This window comes from Muntiacus reevesi, chromosome 7 (assembly GCF_963930625.1).
Source record: "Muntiacus reevesi chromosome 7, mMunRee1.1, whole genome shotgun sequence".
In the NCBI taxonomy this organism is placed as follows: Eukaryota; Metazoa; Chordata; class Mammalia; order Artiodactyla; family Cervidae; genus Muntiacus; species Muntiacus reevesi.
This window is the reverse complement of record NC_089255.1, coordinates 44028717-44045092: the sequence shown is the minus strand read 5'-3', so window position 1 is coordinate 44045092 and position 16376 is coordinate 44028717. Positions and strand designations below refer to the sequence as shown.

Here is a 16376-nt window from a genome sequence, read left to right as displayed (position 1 = left end):
GAAAGGCAGAGAAGGAACCATTATGTGAATGTGAGCAGCAGTCACTTAGGAAATATGACAGATTGACGAAAAGAGTGCTATTTGATTAATAATTACTTAAAATGTGAACTATGACCAATTATATAAACAAGTGAATAGTAACAGTACGTGAACCGAGAACTTCCAGATTTACAAGCTGGATTTAGAAAAGGCAGAGGAACCAGAAATCAAACTGCCAACATCCACTGGATCACAGAAAAAGCAAGAAAATTCCAGACAAACACATACTTCTGCTTCATGGACTATGCTAAAGCGTTTGACTGTGTGGATCACAACAAACTGGAAAATTCTTAGAGATGGGAATACCAGACCACGTTATATACCTCCTGAGAAACCTGTATACAGGTCAAGAAGTAACAGTTACAATTGGACATGGAACAACAGACTGGTTCAAAATCAGGAAAGAAGTATGTCAAGGCTGTATATGGTCACCCTGCTTATTTAACTTATATGCAGAGCACATCATGCAAAATTCCAGACTGGATGAACCTCAAGCTGGAATCAAGACTGAGAGGAGAAATATCAGTAACCTCAGATATGCAGATGACACCACCCTTATGGTAGAAAGCGAAGAGGAATTAAAGAGCCTCTTGATGAAAGTGAAAGAGGAGAGTGAAAAAGTTGGCTTAAAGCTCAACAATGAAAAAACTGAGATCATGGCATCTGGTCCCATTACTTTATGGCAAATAGATGAAGGAAAAAGTGGAAACAGTGGGAAACTTTATTTTCTTGGGCTTCAAAATCACTGCAGTTGGTGACTGCAGCCATGAAATTAAAAGACGCTTGCTCCTTGGAAGAAAAGCTATGACAAACCTAGACAGTATATTGAAAAGCAGAGACATTACTTTGCCAAAAAAGGTACAGCTAGTCAAAGCTATGGTTTTCCCAGTAGTCATGTACGGATGTGAGAGATGAACCACAAAGAAGGCTGAGCGCCGAAGAATTATGCCTTCAAACTGTGATGCTGGAGAAGACTCTTGAGAGTCCCTTGGACCGCAAGGAGAAAAAATCCAGTCAATCCTAAAGGAAACCAACTCTGAATATTCACTGGAAGGACTGATGCTGAAGCTGATGGTCCAATATTTTGGCCACCTGATGCGAAGAGTTGACTCGATGGATAAAACCATCATGCTAGAAAAGATTCAAGGCAGAAGAAGGGGATGAGAGAGGCCAAGATGGTTAGATGGCATCACCGACTTAATGGACATGAGTGAGCAAACTCCGGAAAGTAGTGAAGGACAGGGAGACCTGGCGTGTGCAGACCACAGAGTCACAAAGAGTCGGCCATGACTGAGCAGCTGAACAGCAACAATAAACAAGCAAAATGTAAACTCTACCAAAAAAAAATTGGCAAAGGACTTACATAGACCAAAAAAGATACACAACTGGCTAATGGGCACTAAAAATACACTCAACATCATTAGCCATGCTGCTGCTGCTGCTAAGTCACTTCAGTCGTGTCTGACTCCGTGTGACCCCATAGACGGCAGCCCATCAGGCTCCGCCGTCCCTGGGATTCTCCAGGCAAGAACACTGGAGTGGGTTGCCATTTCCTTCTCCCATGAGGGAACTGCAAATCAAAATCACAGTGAGATACCTATACCCACTAGGATGGCTATAATTAAAAAATAAACAGGGAATTCCCTGGCAGTCCAGTGGTTAAGACTCAACCCTTTCACCACCATAGCTCCAGGTTCAATCCCTAGGCGGGGAACTAAGATCCTGCAAGTTGCATGATGAAACATAAATAAATAAAATGGCAAACTTCAGTGAGTATACAGAGAAATTAGAACCCTTGGACATTGTCAGTGAGAACGTAAAATGGTGCAGTCACTACAAAACAGGTGGTGGTTCCTCAAAAAACAAAAAGTAGGATTATCATGCTTGTTTGTGTGCTAGGCTGCTCTAGTCATGTCTGACTCTTTACCACCCCATGGACTGTAGCCCACCGGGCTGCTCTGTCCATGGAATTCTACAAGAATATTGGAGTGGGTTGCTGTGCCCTCCACCAAGGGCTCTTCCAAGATTACCATATGACCCAGTAATTCCATTCCTAGGAACCTATCCCAACCTATCCCAAAGAACAGAAAACAGGTATTTAAACAAAAACTTGTATGTCAGCATTCATAGGAGCTAGTCACAATAACCAAAAGTTAAAACAACCAAAACGCGTATCAACTGATGAATGGATAAACAAATGTGGTATATCCATACAATGGAATATCATTCAGTCATAGAGAAACGTGCTGATACATGCTACAACACAGATGTATCTAGAAAAAGTTATGCTAAGTGAAAGAAGCAGATACAAAAAGTAACATACTGTATGATCCCATTTACATGAAATACCCAAACTAGGTATATCCATAGAGGTAGGAAACAGATGAGTGTTTGCCAGCAGCTGTAGGGAGAGAGGAACAGGGAGTAACTGCTTAACAGGTTTGGGAATTTTCCTTTTGGAATGATGAAAATGTTTTGAAACTATATAAAGGTTATGGTTGCACAACACTGTGAATGTAGCAAATGCCACCAAACTGTGCACTTTAAAATGGCTGATTTTATGTCGATTTTATCTCAATGAATAAGGTGTTAGAACAGAACTGATAACCTTTTATGAAAACAAGTACTCAAACATGTCAAGTTATTTTACTATCAATATTTACTGCTTCCCAACTAAAACAAAATAACACAAATATTTCTTAAACTATCTGAAGATGCTCCTAACCTTTTCCTAAATCACAATATTTCTCTAGAAAGAGAAGAGTGGTATTACAGAAAGCTTCTCAGGTATAATTTACTCAAAGATTTATCTACACTAAAATCTAAAAGGTATTTTTTGAAAGTTCAATAAGGTTTTAAACTTATTCACCATGAGCAAAAAGACCAAACAAAACTCAGAAACTCAGCTATCCCAAGTTACTTTGGCCTTCATACTTAAAAAGCATAATACAAAAATTTTCATTATTTTTCATGATAACTTTTACAATATAGTTTCAAATGGGCTAAATGACTTGGCCAGTACTCACTACAAGGACTATTTCCCTTCTGACAGTCACTTCCCCTTGCTGTATGTCACCAAGGACTGAAACTTTTCCGAGTCTTATTTATCTCCTGATCTCCAGTTAGTCTCCAGGTACTATAAGTTTTTTCTTCAAGAGGCACAAGTACTTGAGCTAGACATCCTGTGTCTCCCACTCATCAACAGTGTGAAAGTTGGTGGTAACCTTCCTTTTTTTGCCTCACTTTCTGATCTGTATAATAGGAATAAGAGTCACACTTCAGAGGTTTGCTGTGACAATGTGTCCAAAGCATTTAGCAAATTCCTATCATATAACAAACACTAAACTGCCATCACTATTATTACTGTTCTGTTTTCACTAAGATTTTCCTAGGACAGGCTGTCACTGCTAGATTATATCCACTAGATTATGTCTGTACCTCCTCAACTGGCTTTCCTCATTCCTCTTTTAGTAGTCCAAAGGATACTGCACATCATAATCAGATTTACCTTGCATATACAGAAATACATCCTGTTACTCCCCAGATGAAAAAAACCTTCAATGGGTCACTACTTATTATGACATCCAATCTAATATTCTCTGCCTTTCATCAGCCTGTTAACTGCTGTTCTCAAACTCTAGTGTACATCGGAATCATATGGATTGCTTGTTAAAAATATATTGTTGGAATCTACTCCTGAAGTTTCCAATTCAGCAAGTATTGAGCAGAGCCTCAGAATTTGCTTAATAATGAATTTCCAGATGATTCTGAGGCTGCTGGTTGAGGAATCACACTCTGAGAAGTATTGCTTAAAATATGACCCTTCTGCCTCCTTAAGGGCTTCCCTGATGGTTCAGGTGGTTAAAGAATTTGCCTGCAATGCGGGAGACCCAGGTTCAATCCCTAGGTTGAGAAGATTCCCCTCGAGGAGTAAATGGCAACAACCCACTCCAGTATTCTTGCCTGGAGAATTCCTTGGACAGAAGTGCCTGGCGGGCTACAGTCCAAGGGCTCGAAAAGAGTCAGACAAGACTGAGTGACTAACATTTTCATACTTTCGTTCTGCCTCCTTAATCTTATTTCTCCCTACTACCTAAAAAGAATATACAACTTTCATTAGTTTTACAGGGTGTGCCCAATTCTCCTGACCCTGCTATAACTCTGCTGCCCCCAAATACTTTCCTGACTATCCAAATCACACCCATCCTTAAAGCCTGTGGTTCTCAACACCTCCTGCACATTACAAACATCTTGGGGAGGATTTTAAAAACTAGGAGTAGGGGAATTCTCTGGCAGTCCAGTGTGCAGGACAAGGGCACAGGTTCAATCCCTGGTCAGGGAACTAAGACCCCACAAGGTACATAGTGAGGCCCCAAAACAAAAAAAACTATGAATGTCCCACCCCTGAGATTCTGGTTCAACTGATCCTGGGACAAGAGTCCCCATGTGATTCTAATAAGCAGCAAAATTGAGATCCCTACTTTACCTTCAATCTTCTTCCCATCAGAATTAATGAATGCTCACTGAATTTTCTGCTTATTAGAGTGTATCAAGTTTGCACTTAGTTACATATGAAACCATGTTACTCTCCACCTTTCATTTTAAATTCATTCTCAAGCTTGATCAATGATTATATCTTGAAGTTCCATCTTAACTACAATACTAGTATGGTGATAATACACGGTAGGAACTCAGTGTTTCCTCACCAATTGTGCATTCAATTTGAAATTCAGAGTTTTAAATACTTCTACTCTATCCAGTTCAGGAAACTATACTCCCTCTTTTTTTAAATACAGTTCTGCAACAAACTCCTTTTGTTACTGAGAGTCATTTAACTCCTTCCTCCCCCAATAAATAAACTGAAAAAACACTAATGTATCAAAATCTTGCCGAGAATAATAAAATGATTAATAGCATCATAAATGGCTTCACAGTTGCTTCCTTAGAGCAAATGGCCTTTTCTAAATCCATTAAAGACTGTTTCAAAACAGTTAAAGAGAATCAAAGCCCACATATTTAAAGATGCTGAAGCTCTGAATAGTTCTATGATTTGTTTTCTCAACAGATGTGCATCCTTCAAGCCCTGAATTCACCAGATGCATATTAAATTAATCTGTACTTTCAGTTTTACATAACACTCCACTCTAGTTTTATAAATATACCACTACAAAAAGTAGAACTCCACTGTTGCTTTACGACATTAAATATTAACAGATTATCTCCACTGTGCAAAGAAAAAAATACATTAAGATTCATTTTAAAGTAGTCAAATATGTGCTTGCTAAATAAATATAGCCTATAATATCTTCATTATTTTTGAACTGGTTGATTTCTATCTAAAATATGAAAAGTAACAAATTTGCTCTTAACTAAAGATCCAGTGACACCTAGTATTTAAAAATACTAACTCAACACTTCATAAATTAACTAATTTAGGATTTCAACTAAATAATTTTAATTCTGTAGTTATTTAACAGTCTACTTAAATTTCTTGGAAACTTTACTTCTTATAAAATTGTTTATCCTCATCAAGAGAATGAACTGGTATATTATATCAGAAACAACTGGAATAGAAGTCAGGAGACTTGGGTTCCAGTGTGATTCATCAGCTATACAATCTAGATCAAGTCTCAGTCTCTCTATACTTGAGTAATCTCAGCTGTAAAATGAGAAAGTCTAACTCGACCATTTCCAAGTTTTCTTTTACTTTATGATTCCATAATCTATGAAACTCAAGAAACATAAGCATTAACCAGATGGATCCCATTAAAGGCAAAACGAGCTTATGTATTGATTGATTGGGAGAGCATCTATCTTTGGAAAACCTAAGTGCTATCACACAAACAGATCGTTCCTCATGTCTGTTTTTATTGAACTAGGTGAAAAAGAAAACAAAATCCATCAAGCATGGAGTTTTTAAACATTTTCTGCATCATACTCTAGATGACTGGAATGTTTGGATGTCACAATACCAATTTAAGGTTAAAGCATTTTGGAAAATAGGTGTCCTAGAAAACCAGGACAGGACAGTTAAAAAGCCAACTGAAAGAGGATTCTAACAATTAGTACTTGGGCTATGTGAGAAATAGTGCGTCAGGACAGCATTACTTTCAAAACAGTTATTTCCACTCTGAATCCGAATTTGAAGTATCAGGCAACTATAGCAGTACCTATGATGTCTCTTCCTACTCAGATTTTGCCAGCTCAAGTTTCTGGATGGCCTTCAACAACTGTAATAGGAAGATGACACAGGAGAGGACAGTCAAAGAGAAATCTGTAGAGCCGAAACCTGCACGACAATAAAATGCAAGTGGCAAAAGACCTTAACTTTAGTGATAGTTCAAAACTCCTGAATTCAGATCTCCTATCAAGCTTCCTTACCATCTGCAATTGCTATGTGGAAAGTACCACATTTAGTTCACATTTCCTAATGCCCCATTACATATCTCAAAGAATTACAGCACCTGTCAATTAACACCTAATGACCCAGCATCAATCTTTGAAATGAAAACTCAAGACTGAACAATTACATCTCAAAATGTTAGAAAAATCTCATTTCAAAACCACCCCCAAGAATTATTTTATTCATTTTATTTCTAAAAAAGAAAAAACTACCCAAGAATTAGGGTGGTGGGAGGGATAAATTGGCAGAGTACAGAGGCTTTTTAGGCATTGAAAATACTCTGTATATTATTACAATGAATAAATGTTACTACACATTTCCAAACCCATAGTATGTACAGTACAAAGAATCAACCCTAAATTAAACTATGGACTTTGGGAGATTATGTGTCAATGTAGGTTCATAGTTATAACAAATGTACTACTTGGGTAGAGAATATTGATAATGGGGGAGGCTATGCATGTGTGGGAACAGACAGTGGATAGGAAATTTATGTACCTTCCTCTCAACTTTGCTGTGAACCTAAAACTGCTCTAAAAAATAAAGTCTTGGGACTTCCCCAGTGGTCCAGCAGTTATGATTCCAACCTTCTACTGCAGTGGGTGTGGGTTCAATCCCTGGTAGAGGAACTAAGATCTCCCATGCCATGTGGCCAAAAATAAATGATTAAAGTCTTTTAAAAAAACTACCATATTAACATTTTAGGATAGAAAATATTTTAATAAAACAATTGGACATCCCTATGGGCTTCCCAGGTGGCCTAGTGGTATAGAATTCACCTGCCAATGCAGAAGACACAGGAAGCATGGGATTAATCCCTGGGTCAGGAAGATCCCTTGGAGTAAGAAATGGCATTCTTGCCTGGGAAATCCTACAGACAGAGGAGCCTGGCAGGCTACAATCCATGGAGTCGCAGAGTTGGTCACAACTCAGCAACTAAACAACAAGGCAAAACTCACTACTAAAAGAATAAATTTACGGATGTCCCTGGTAAGCCAGTGGCTAAGACTCTGTGCTTCCTATGCAGGGGGCTTGGGTTCGATCCCTGGTCAGGAAAAAAAAAGATCCTACATGTCAGGAGGTGAGGCCAAAAGATGGAAAATAAATAAAGAAAGAAAGAATAAGTTTAAGTGGATTCATCAGTAAATTAAAAAATCTTCTTCCAGAAGAAGTTTCTCTTCCAGTTGTAATATAGGGAAAAAACGATTTATTTTACATCTCCATAATCCACTTTTTTTAGCAGCTTTCACCCATAAGTGGCAAGCAGTAATGACAATGGTTTATTAAACAAGTGATAACAAAGATGTATGAAGGTATATAATGTTCAGATAGTGTGAAATAACAATTACTTTTAACCAACATCTGAGATCTTTCTGTGTAACTCAATATAAAATGCAAGTTCTTTTAGCTACATTTTCACTGACACAACTGAAATTATATAACTTAATTCTACTGAGGGTTTTGATTTTTGAAAAAAAATATGATGAATTCAAAGCCACAAAACATGAAGGGGTGAGGGAATAGGAATCTGAAACAGATGGCATCTCTTTTAATTTTTTTTCCCTGAGTCCATCTTGAACACAATCTCAATAATGTCAAAATCCAATTTAGCTCTCCAAATAATTAACCTACAAAACATAAAATGCTAATTCTGAAGTAAATTCATTCTTTTTTTTTTTTCTTCCCAGCTTCTATATTGGGCAGAAATGAGTAGAGACAAGTTAGATGTTAAATAGAGAAAAACTATCATTCCACAAATTCTAAACTTCTTTCATGAAAACCTACTTTCATTTTTCTGAAGCCACTGAAGCAGTTTCTATCAAGACTGGTGAGAATAAAGTCTGTCTATGATATCAGCCTTTTTTTTCTGGATACGATGATTATTTATCTTTACTAGAGACCAAATCATAGCTCCAAAAAGAAATAAGCTCTAAAATAGAAACAAGCTCTGGAAGAATACTCATTTGGTTTGAGTAAAGCATTGCCTGGCATTTCTGAAACATTTCCACAGTAATTCACTTCTGGTTTGGCAATACCAATAAAGTTAACTGTACTTTGTTCATTATATATTCTAGTATGCTATATAAACCTTCCCAATCTTTCCTAAGGCTTTCTGAGATCATCCAAGAGACAGACGTTAAAGGAAGGTTTAGTCATTTTTAGATTTCCTGACAAGCAAATTCCATAACTGACAACTGCAAAGATTCGTGGAATGGCCACATACGTTGTTTAAGTGGAAAAGGTCATTGAGAAAAGTATCATATGTAACAGTCTCTATTACTGCCCACATTTCTGATATATCTTTTAACAGCTAGTATCCTATGTCTTATACCAAAATAAATTACTTAAAGTTTTATGAGAAGATAGAGGAAAAAATGAGAGCTTCTCATGGCTTTACCAAAGCAAGATAAAATGGTCTCAACTTTAAGATTCAAAAGATGTTGAAAAATAATGATCCAGGAAAACCGTTAGATGCTTACATATAAAGACTTTACAATCTCAGAAGAGCCATTTAGAAAGTTGAATAACCTTATAAAAAGTCTACGACTATAGTAAAAACATAATTTCAATTCTTTAAAAAATAGTATATCATCAATAATTTAAAATATATCCATCCAGTTATCAATTTGACCAATATCTATTAGGTGCCTATTATGTAGCTGCAGTGATGGATAAAATTTAAAATAGTATTTCTACCTCAATGAGTATGCAACATAGCTGGACAGTTTTATTTAAAAAAAAAAAAAGTTCAACTTTGTTTCAGAAAAACACAAAGGCTGCCACCGCCGCGACCAAGATGGCTGAGAGAGTCGCAGCCTTTCTCAAGAATGTCTGGGCCAAGGAACTGGTGCTAGTGGCATCCTTCGCCATTGTGGGCCTCGCTGTAATCCTGCCCACCCTCAGCCCCTACACCAAGTACCCGCTCATGATCAACCGGGCCACACCCTGCAACCACCCAGCGCCCCTCCGAGACGACGGGAACATGCCCCACGTGCCCAGACACCCCCAGGACCCCCAGGGCCCGAGCCTCAAGAGACTGTGAGCGCCTCGGTTGACAGGGAGCGGCCTCCGCCCCGATGGCCCCAATAAATGCGTGAAAACCAAAAAAAAAAAAAGAAAAACACAAAGAAGAAACACATTTGAAAATTCTCTCAAAATTATGGAAAACCTATAAACTCCTCTAAAAAGTAATTATGAATTGCACATTTTATAACCACTTTTCACACACACACAAAAACTATTATTAAAGCAAGTTATTTATCTTTTGAGTATAAAGTACATTTAAAAATTACCAGTAATTCCCTGGTGATCCCGTAGTTAGGACTTTGTGCTTTACTGCAGAGATCGAAGTTTGATTCCTGGTCAGGGAACTAAGGGCTTTCCAGGTGGCTCAGTCATTAAGAAGCTGCCTGCTGGGTCGGGAAGACCTCTGGAGGAGGCAATGGCAAACAATTCCAGTATTCTTGCCTGGAGAATCCCATGGACAGAGTCTGGAGAGCTACTGTCCATGAGGTCGCAAAGAGTCGGACACCACTGAACACGCAGGCACAGGGAACTAAGATCCTGCAGGCCACTCTGCATAACCTCCCCAACCCCCCAAAATTACTAACTTTAAGTTACATCAAAAAGCAAACTATAAGAGCTGAAAATCTGACATACAACAGGTTACAAATTAACTGTATCCTTTTAAAGTCTACAAAACAAATTAACATAAAGATTTCAAGTTTGAGATATATTTCTACATCATCATCACAAAGACTTAAGGGCAGAAATTCATTCCATTTCACTTATTTTACATATATTACACATATTAAAAAAATCTAAGTTTTGCTAACAGTTTAACTCCAAGATGAGTCATGCTACTTGTGTTGATTTTATTCTTAAAATTACAACTACCTTCTATTTTATGCCCCAATTTTAATTCTCTCCAAAGATATGTAATGTTAATTAAGATTTATATACATTACTTTTACAATGTTTTTCTTATCAATCCGTACTATACACATCACAAATCTGAAAAAAAAAACCTCTGAAACATTCTTGGTCATTTCAGTTAATGCACACATTCTGCTTTATTTTTCAGAGTTTTAAGAAACTACAAACAACTGAGTTTCATGCTACTTATGATCAGTATCTAGAAGCTACTGAAAGTCCTGCTGTGTATACATGATTTGGAATATTATCCAGTTCTGCTCCTATCTCAAACCTCATTCCACAAAACTGGGCTGCCCTGACTGTGTAAGATTAATCATAATTCATCTTTCAACTGGAAGGTGCTTCCATTTAAAGCTGTTATTTAAATACATTAACCCCCCCTTTTATAAAACTGATTAGAATTCTAACTTATGTTACTTATGAAGAAACTGAATCTCTGGTAGGTTCCATGACTTAACCCAAGGTCAACAACTATCCAGAGGCAGTCCTGGTTCAATCCCAGATTTGCCTAACCTCAAAGCCAATACTTCCACTTGACCACAATTATCTCCTTAAAAGATTAAGAGATAGGCGCAAAAGCAGGGAACCTTGTCTCTCTCTTTTTGAACGTTCACTTATCTATTCTGAGACATCTATAACCACACAGAACCTACAATTCAGTCTCTGATTGAAATATAAATGAAGAGGATCTTTCTGCTTCATTTAAACTAGGGCAAGCTCGCTGGCAGGTAAGAAAGATGTTGGCAAAGGCTTGCCTCAACATGTCTCGCTTAGACCTCTATGTTTTGAAGGTCCCCCAAGTCTATTTGTTATAAACACGCAAACCTACCAAACAAGGATATGCCAGACTAGACTACAGGTTGGTGTTTTTCAGGATTGCACTTTTCTAAAATTCAGTCCAGACTTAATACTGATCTGGGAGACTTGCTTGATTATGTCAATCTGGCACTTCCCAAACATTCGAAACATCATTTATGGGCAACAAACCCAGTTCCACCCTCTTTCTTTTACTCTGTGATGCCTGCACCACTCGGGGAGTGAGGGACCGCTCCTGTAGACACACCGGGGCTCGAGAGCAGTGAAGGAAGAAGCGGGGGAAGCGCACGGAAGTTGAGAGGAGGGAGGTCTCCTTACCCACCCCACTGCCCTAGCTCTGCCAAGGGCGGCTCCCCGCGGTGCCCAGGCGACTCACAACCCCCACAACCCTCGAAGCCGGGCTCAGTCCCAGCGAGGTGGGCGGAAGAGTCGGGTAATGGAAGTGTGAGATTGCCCCATCTACCCCGCCAGGGTCTAGGCTCTCCTTTTGGACCCAGAGGATGCCCCCCTCTTTCAGAGATAACCCTCCAGGTGGCAAACTCCCCGTCCACATCGGCCGAAGTCTTCAGTATCCGAGGGAGCGCCTCCTCCGCAACCTCTACCGGACCGCCCGAAACTCTCCGTCAGCCGTGACCCCCCAACCCTTCCATTCCACCTCCGCAACCTTCTACAGCCACACACGCCGGCCTCCGCCCCACCCAGTATCTCCGCGCTCCTCTCCGCGATTTGGAGAAGGGGGCCCCCCAAACAAGCCCCCAGATACACACACCCCCTCAGGCTCCAGCCTCCTGGACCCCGTCGAAGACGGAGCGAGTACCTGGTCTGGCCGTGCTCCGGGACTCAGATGGGGCGGGCGCAGTCCCCTCCCGGAGGCGCCGACTGCTTCTCTACCCACCCGCAGCGTTGCCTTCTCCCTTTCCCAGGAAAGGGAGGGAGGAGAGGTGCGGGAGGGGAGGGGGAAGGCGAGGAGCCGAGGGGCGGCTGAAGCCGATCCGGAACCTCTAGCGCTGGCCCCACCCTCGGCCGGGCGCAGAGCACCCCGGCCCTCCCAATAGGACAAACTTAAAGCCGGCAGTGAGAAATGGACAACACCACTTCCGGGTCATCCCCGCCATCGCCCCTCCTTAGCAACCGCGTGGGGTTGCTAAGCGGAAGCGCCTTCAAAGACAACCGCCCCCATTACTTCTGGGACGCACAGGAGGTAACTGGGAACGTGTGCTCCTTTTGGGTAACACACTCTTACCTTCGCTCCTGGTCTTGGACTGAGCACCGGCTTCGCTGCCAAAGTCACGAAGCCAATTCTACTTTTCCCTTCGCCTGTACTCCCCCTACGAGCCTCCAGCCACTGTTTACTCCTGTTCCTCCCTCCCTGAATCCCGGGCGGACCTATTGACTCCTCCTAAAGCTCTCTCAGGTCCCTCCAGGGAGTTACTTTCTGGCGGTTTAGCAAGCATCTCCCTCTTGTGGATTTTCAGTTATGTTTCAACTGGGCTTTTAAATCTCTTCCGTTATAAAATCTTTTTCATGGACTTCGTTTTCATGTGACAAGCCCCTGAAACCTAATGGTGAGAAAGTTTCATCCATCTTCTCTTTTGTTAAGGATTGCACTTGCTTGTGTATGATCTGGAAATAATTAATTCTTAAAAGAAACAATGAGAAGTGGCCAAAGGAAGCCGTTAATCAAACTTGGGAAGGAGGAAGACATTTAATCTACTCAGAGTAAACTTTCATTTGTGTACTGTGGACAAGAAAAGTTAATAAGAGACCTCATATAGTCTTGTGTTGAGTGATCTGAGTTTGAAATATATTGGGAAAACCACTTCTTGGAGCAAAAGCCATCTACATAATTAATCCTCTTTTTAGATAAATGACCTATATGTTTACGGTAGTTAAATATTCAGAGAAGTGTAATCGGGCATTCAGAGAAAAATGAGTGAAAATTTTGGCTTAACTTTCCTGTCTTGAACAGATCTGCTTAAAAGCAATAAAGCTTAATAGTAGTTTCTCAATTTGTTCTCTAGTCCAACAGTCCGCAGCCTTTTTGGCGCCGGGGACCGATTTCATGAAAGACAATTTTTCCACCGACCTGGGTTGGGGGGAATGGTTTTAGGATGATTCAAGCACATTGTGTTTATTATGCACTTTATTTCTACTATTATTACATCAGTTCCACCTCAGATCATCAGGCATTAGATCCCAGAGGTTGGGGACCCCCTGCTCTAGTCCACGGCAGTGGATGTCTTTGCAACTACTGGCTATTGGTCATGATAATTTGGGCATGATAATTTTACTGGTTATCATAGCCTTAGTCACCAATATTGTCCACCTAGCCAGGGCAGAGGGAATGAGCTTTGGTAACTTTAAAGGAACAGCAGATTTGTTAGTTTCCTGTACACGTGAGACAGCATTAAATTAGTTTACCCGAGAGAGTCTATTCAGCAAAACCTGAAGGAAATAACTTCAGGTTCAAATGTCAGTAGTAGGTTGTTAAAGAAGTCTAAAACATTTCAACCCTTGCCCTGGACATGCATACATGTGGGAGTATACGCAAACAAAATGCACATAAAATCTGAGTACATCTAGTCAGACTTAAAGAACAATTAATTGTTCTCAAAACAGACTGGCTGTAATTAGCAAAATAGAGCTTGGTATTTCAATTGCCAACAGGTTAAATATTTTAAAATTTTTAATTAGAAAAGTAAACAATAAGCCCAATGAGCAACAACTTATCTAAAATGAAACTGTGGTGGACTTAAATGTCTTTAAATATTAAAAACATAAATACAGTAAATTTGTTCTATAGAAAGAAATGTTTTATTGGGTAATAGTTGGTAGTTTAAGCCAATACAAAACTGCAAATTCCTATGCATCATTCATTTTTCCTGTTGTCTGAAGAAATGTGACATACAATAGCATTTACATCCTCTCTTCTTACAATTTTTTGAAATTATTCAGTTACTTTTGTGTCGGTGTATGAATATCTGGCTTGACTCCTAAATGATCACTTGACTTATTTAAGTACATCATTTTCAATACACTCACTACTTAGAGACCTCTCAAGATGTATAGCACAGGTGTATACATTTATGAAAACTTGTACCCTGAAAACATATTATTGTATGTAATACAATTTTATTGTATGTAAATCCACCTAAAATACTGATAAATATTTAAAAATTGAAATAAATAAGTATATAGCACAATCCACACCTAAAATTAGCTATGTGGGCTTAACTACACTTTCAGGATTTTGTGAGCAGTAGCACAGAACTCCATAATCTTTTTTTAAAAATTATTATCCATATCAACTTTTTATTTTTTAAACTTTATTATTTACTTATTTTGGTCATGCCATACAGCATGTGGGATCTTACTTCCCTGACCAGGGATGGAACCCACAACCCCTGTAATGGAAATGCAGAGTATTAACCCCTGGACCACCAGGGAAGTCCCCAGGAACCCATATTCTTAATATGAACCATAATTAAGACAGTGCTCTCAAATCTATGATAGATCTCAAACAGCCTTCAAGGTCAATACTGTACCTTCATCCTTCAGGTCAATACAGGATACCTCTAGCCTTTTTCTCAATCTCTTCAAAGCTTTTTGTCATTTTTTAAATTGTCCTTTGTAATCATTTAAGAAAGAATTATGTTTATTTTTTGGAAACCCAATATTGTTATCAATGATTAATATTTAAATATTCAAATATTCTTAGACTTCCATTGGCATCTCCAAATACAAAAGACAAAATAGACAAACATAAAAGATACCAAAATTAATGATTACTTGGTATCAGTAGAAAAAGCTAGATTTACTGTTTATCTGCCTAAGCAATATACAACACACAAGGCATGGCCCCCTGCACAAGGGACTTACAGAAATCCACCTAGGATTCATGTTAACATAAGCAATTTAATGTTTTGACTTAGGAAGAGAAGGCTATCACTTCTCAGCCTTTTGGCTAAGATCAAGTGTAGGAAGAGAAGGCTAAAGATGTAACAACTATTATTAAATACTTGAAGGTTGTTTTGGAAAGGAGTAACTTGCTCTATGTTATTTTAAGATAGAACCAAGAACAGGAGGGGAGTTAAGAAAAAAATTTTTTTAAATTTCTTTTGGTTGCGCTGGCATTCAGGGGCTACTCTTCATTGTGGTGCGTGGGCTTCTCATTATGGTGGCTTTTGTTGCAGAGCACAGGCTCTTGGTGCACAGGTTTCAGTAGTTGCAGCAAGCATGCTCAGTAATTATGAGCTTAGTTACTCTGAGGCATGTGGAATCTTCCCAGACCAGGGATTGAACCCTTGTCCCCTGCATTGGCAGGTGAATCCTTATCCACTGTACCACCAGGAAAGTCCAAAAATCAAATTTTTAACTCATAGCATTTTCAATTAGCACTGCCAGCTAATAAAATAGCCCATCTACTGAAAAGCTATAGGCGGCTTGAGTTGAATAAGATAGCTTCTAACACTCCTCCCAGTTTTGGGGACTTCAGTGAAAATCTTTCCCACCTCTACAGGTTATCCTCAAAGGTAGAAGGAACCACTGTAACAATGTTAGTTGGACTAAGACCCAGCTGAACCTTCAATTTTTCCAAAAGTGAGTTAGCATGAAGAATTCGAAATACAATGAGATTTGGAAGCAGTATATATATATAATATGGGAAAAGTTCAGTTAGTTTAGGCTATATTTTCTGCTTTTTAAAAAAATGGTATTTGTTATCTCATAAATAACCTGAGCAGACTATAATTTTCAGTACAGTATTATCTGCCTTTTGAAACTATGTAAACATAAAATTTGTATGAACCTCACGAATTCCATTAGCTTTCAAAAATTCCCTAACAGTAGCTTTAGTCATTGTTTGTTCAGGAATTTAATACTAATTATTTGAATAATCCATTCAAAAAGAAAAGCCAGATTAAACTTTGTGAAGAAGGGTACAAAATTAAAACTTACTTTATCTTTTTAATATATACATTTCATCTTTTGATTCAGTTTCAACGTAAAACAGGGAGTTTCAGTCAGTTCAGTTGCTCAGTCGTGTCCTATTCTTTGCAGCCCTGTGGACTGCAGCACGCCAGGCTTCCCTGTCCATCACCAACTCCCAGAGCTTGCTCAAGCTCATGTCCGTTGAGTCAGTGATACCATCCAACCATCTCATCCTCTGTCATCCCCTTCTCCT

The 16376-nt window shown here is 39.1% G+C and overlaps 1 protein-coding gene and 1 pseudogene across 1 annotated transcript in view; one reads left to right on the top strand and one right to left on the bottom strand.

Moving 5' to 3' along the window:
- CSNK1G1 (casein kinase 1 gamma 1) overlaps nt 1-12182 on the bottom strand; it is a 155857-nt gene extending 143675 nt beyond the window's left edge. Inside the window, 1 exon segment of the mRNA XM_065941866.1 lies at nt 12012-12182. The gene's annotated coding sequence lies outside the window, so the exon portion shown is untranslated.
- Nucleotides 9225-9485, top strand: LOC136171516 (NADH dehydrogenase [ubiquinone] 1 alpha subcomplex subunit 3 pseudogene; annotated as a pseudogene).
- Nucleotides 12183-16376: the final 4194 nt, after the last annotated feature.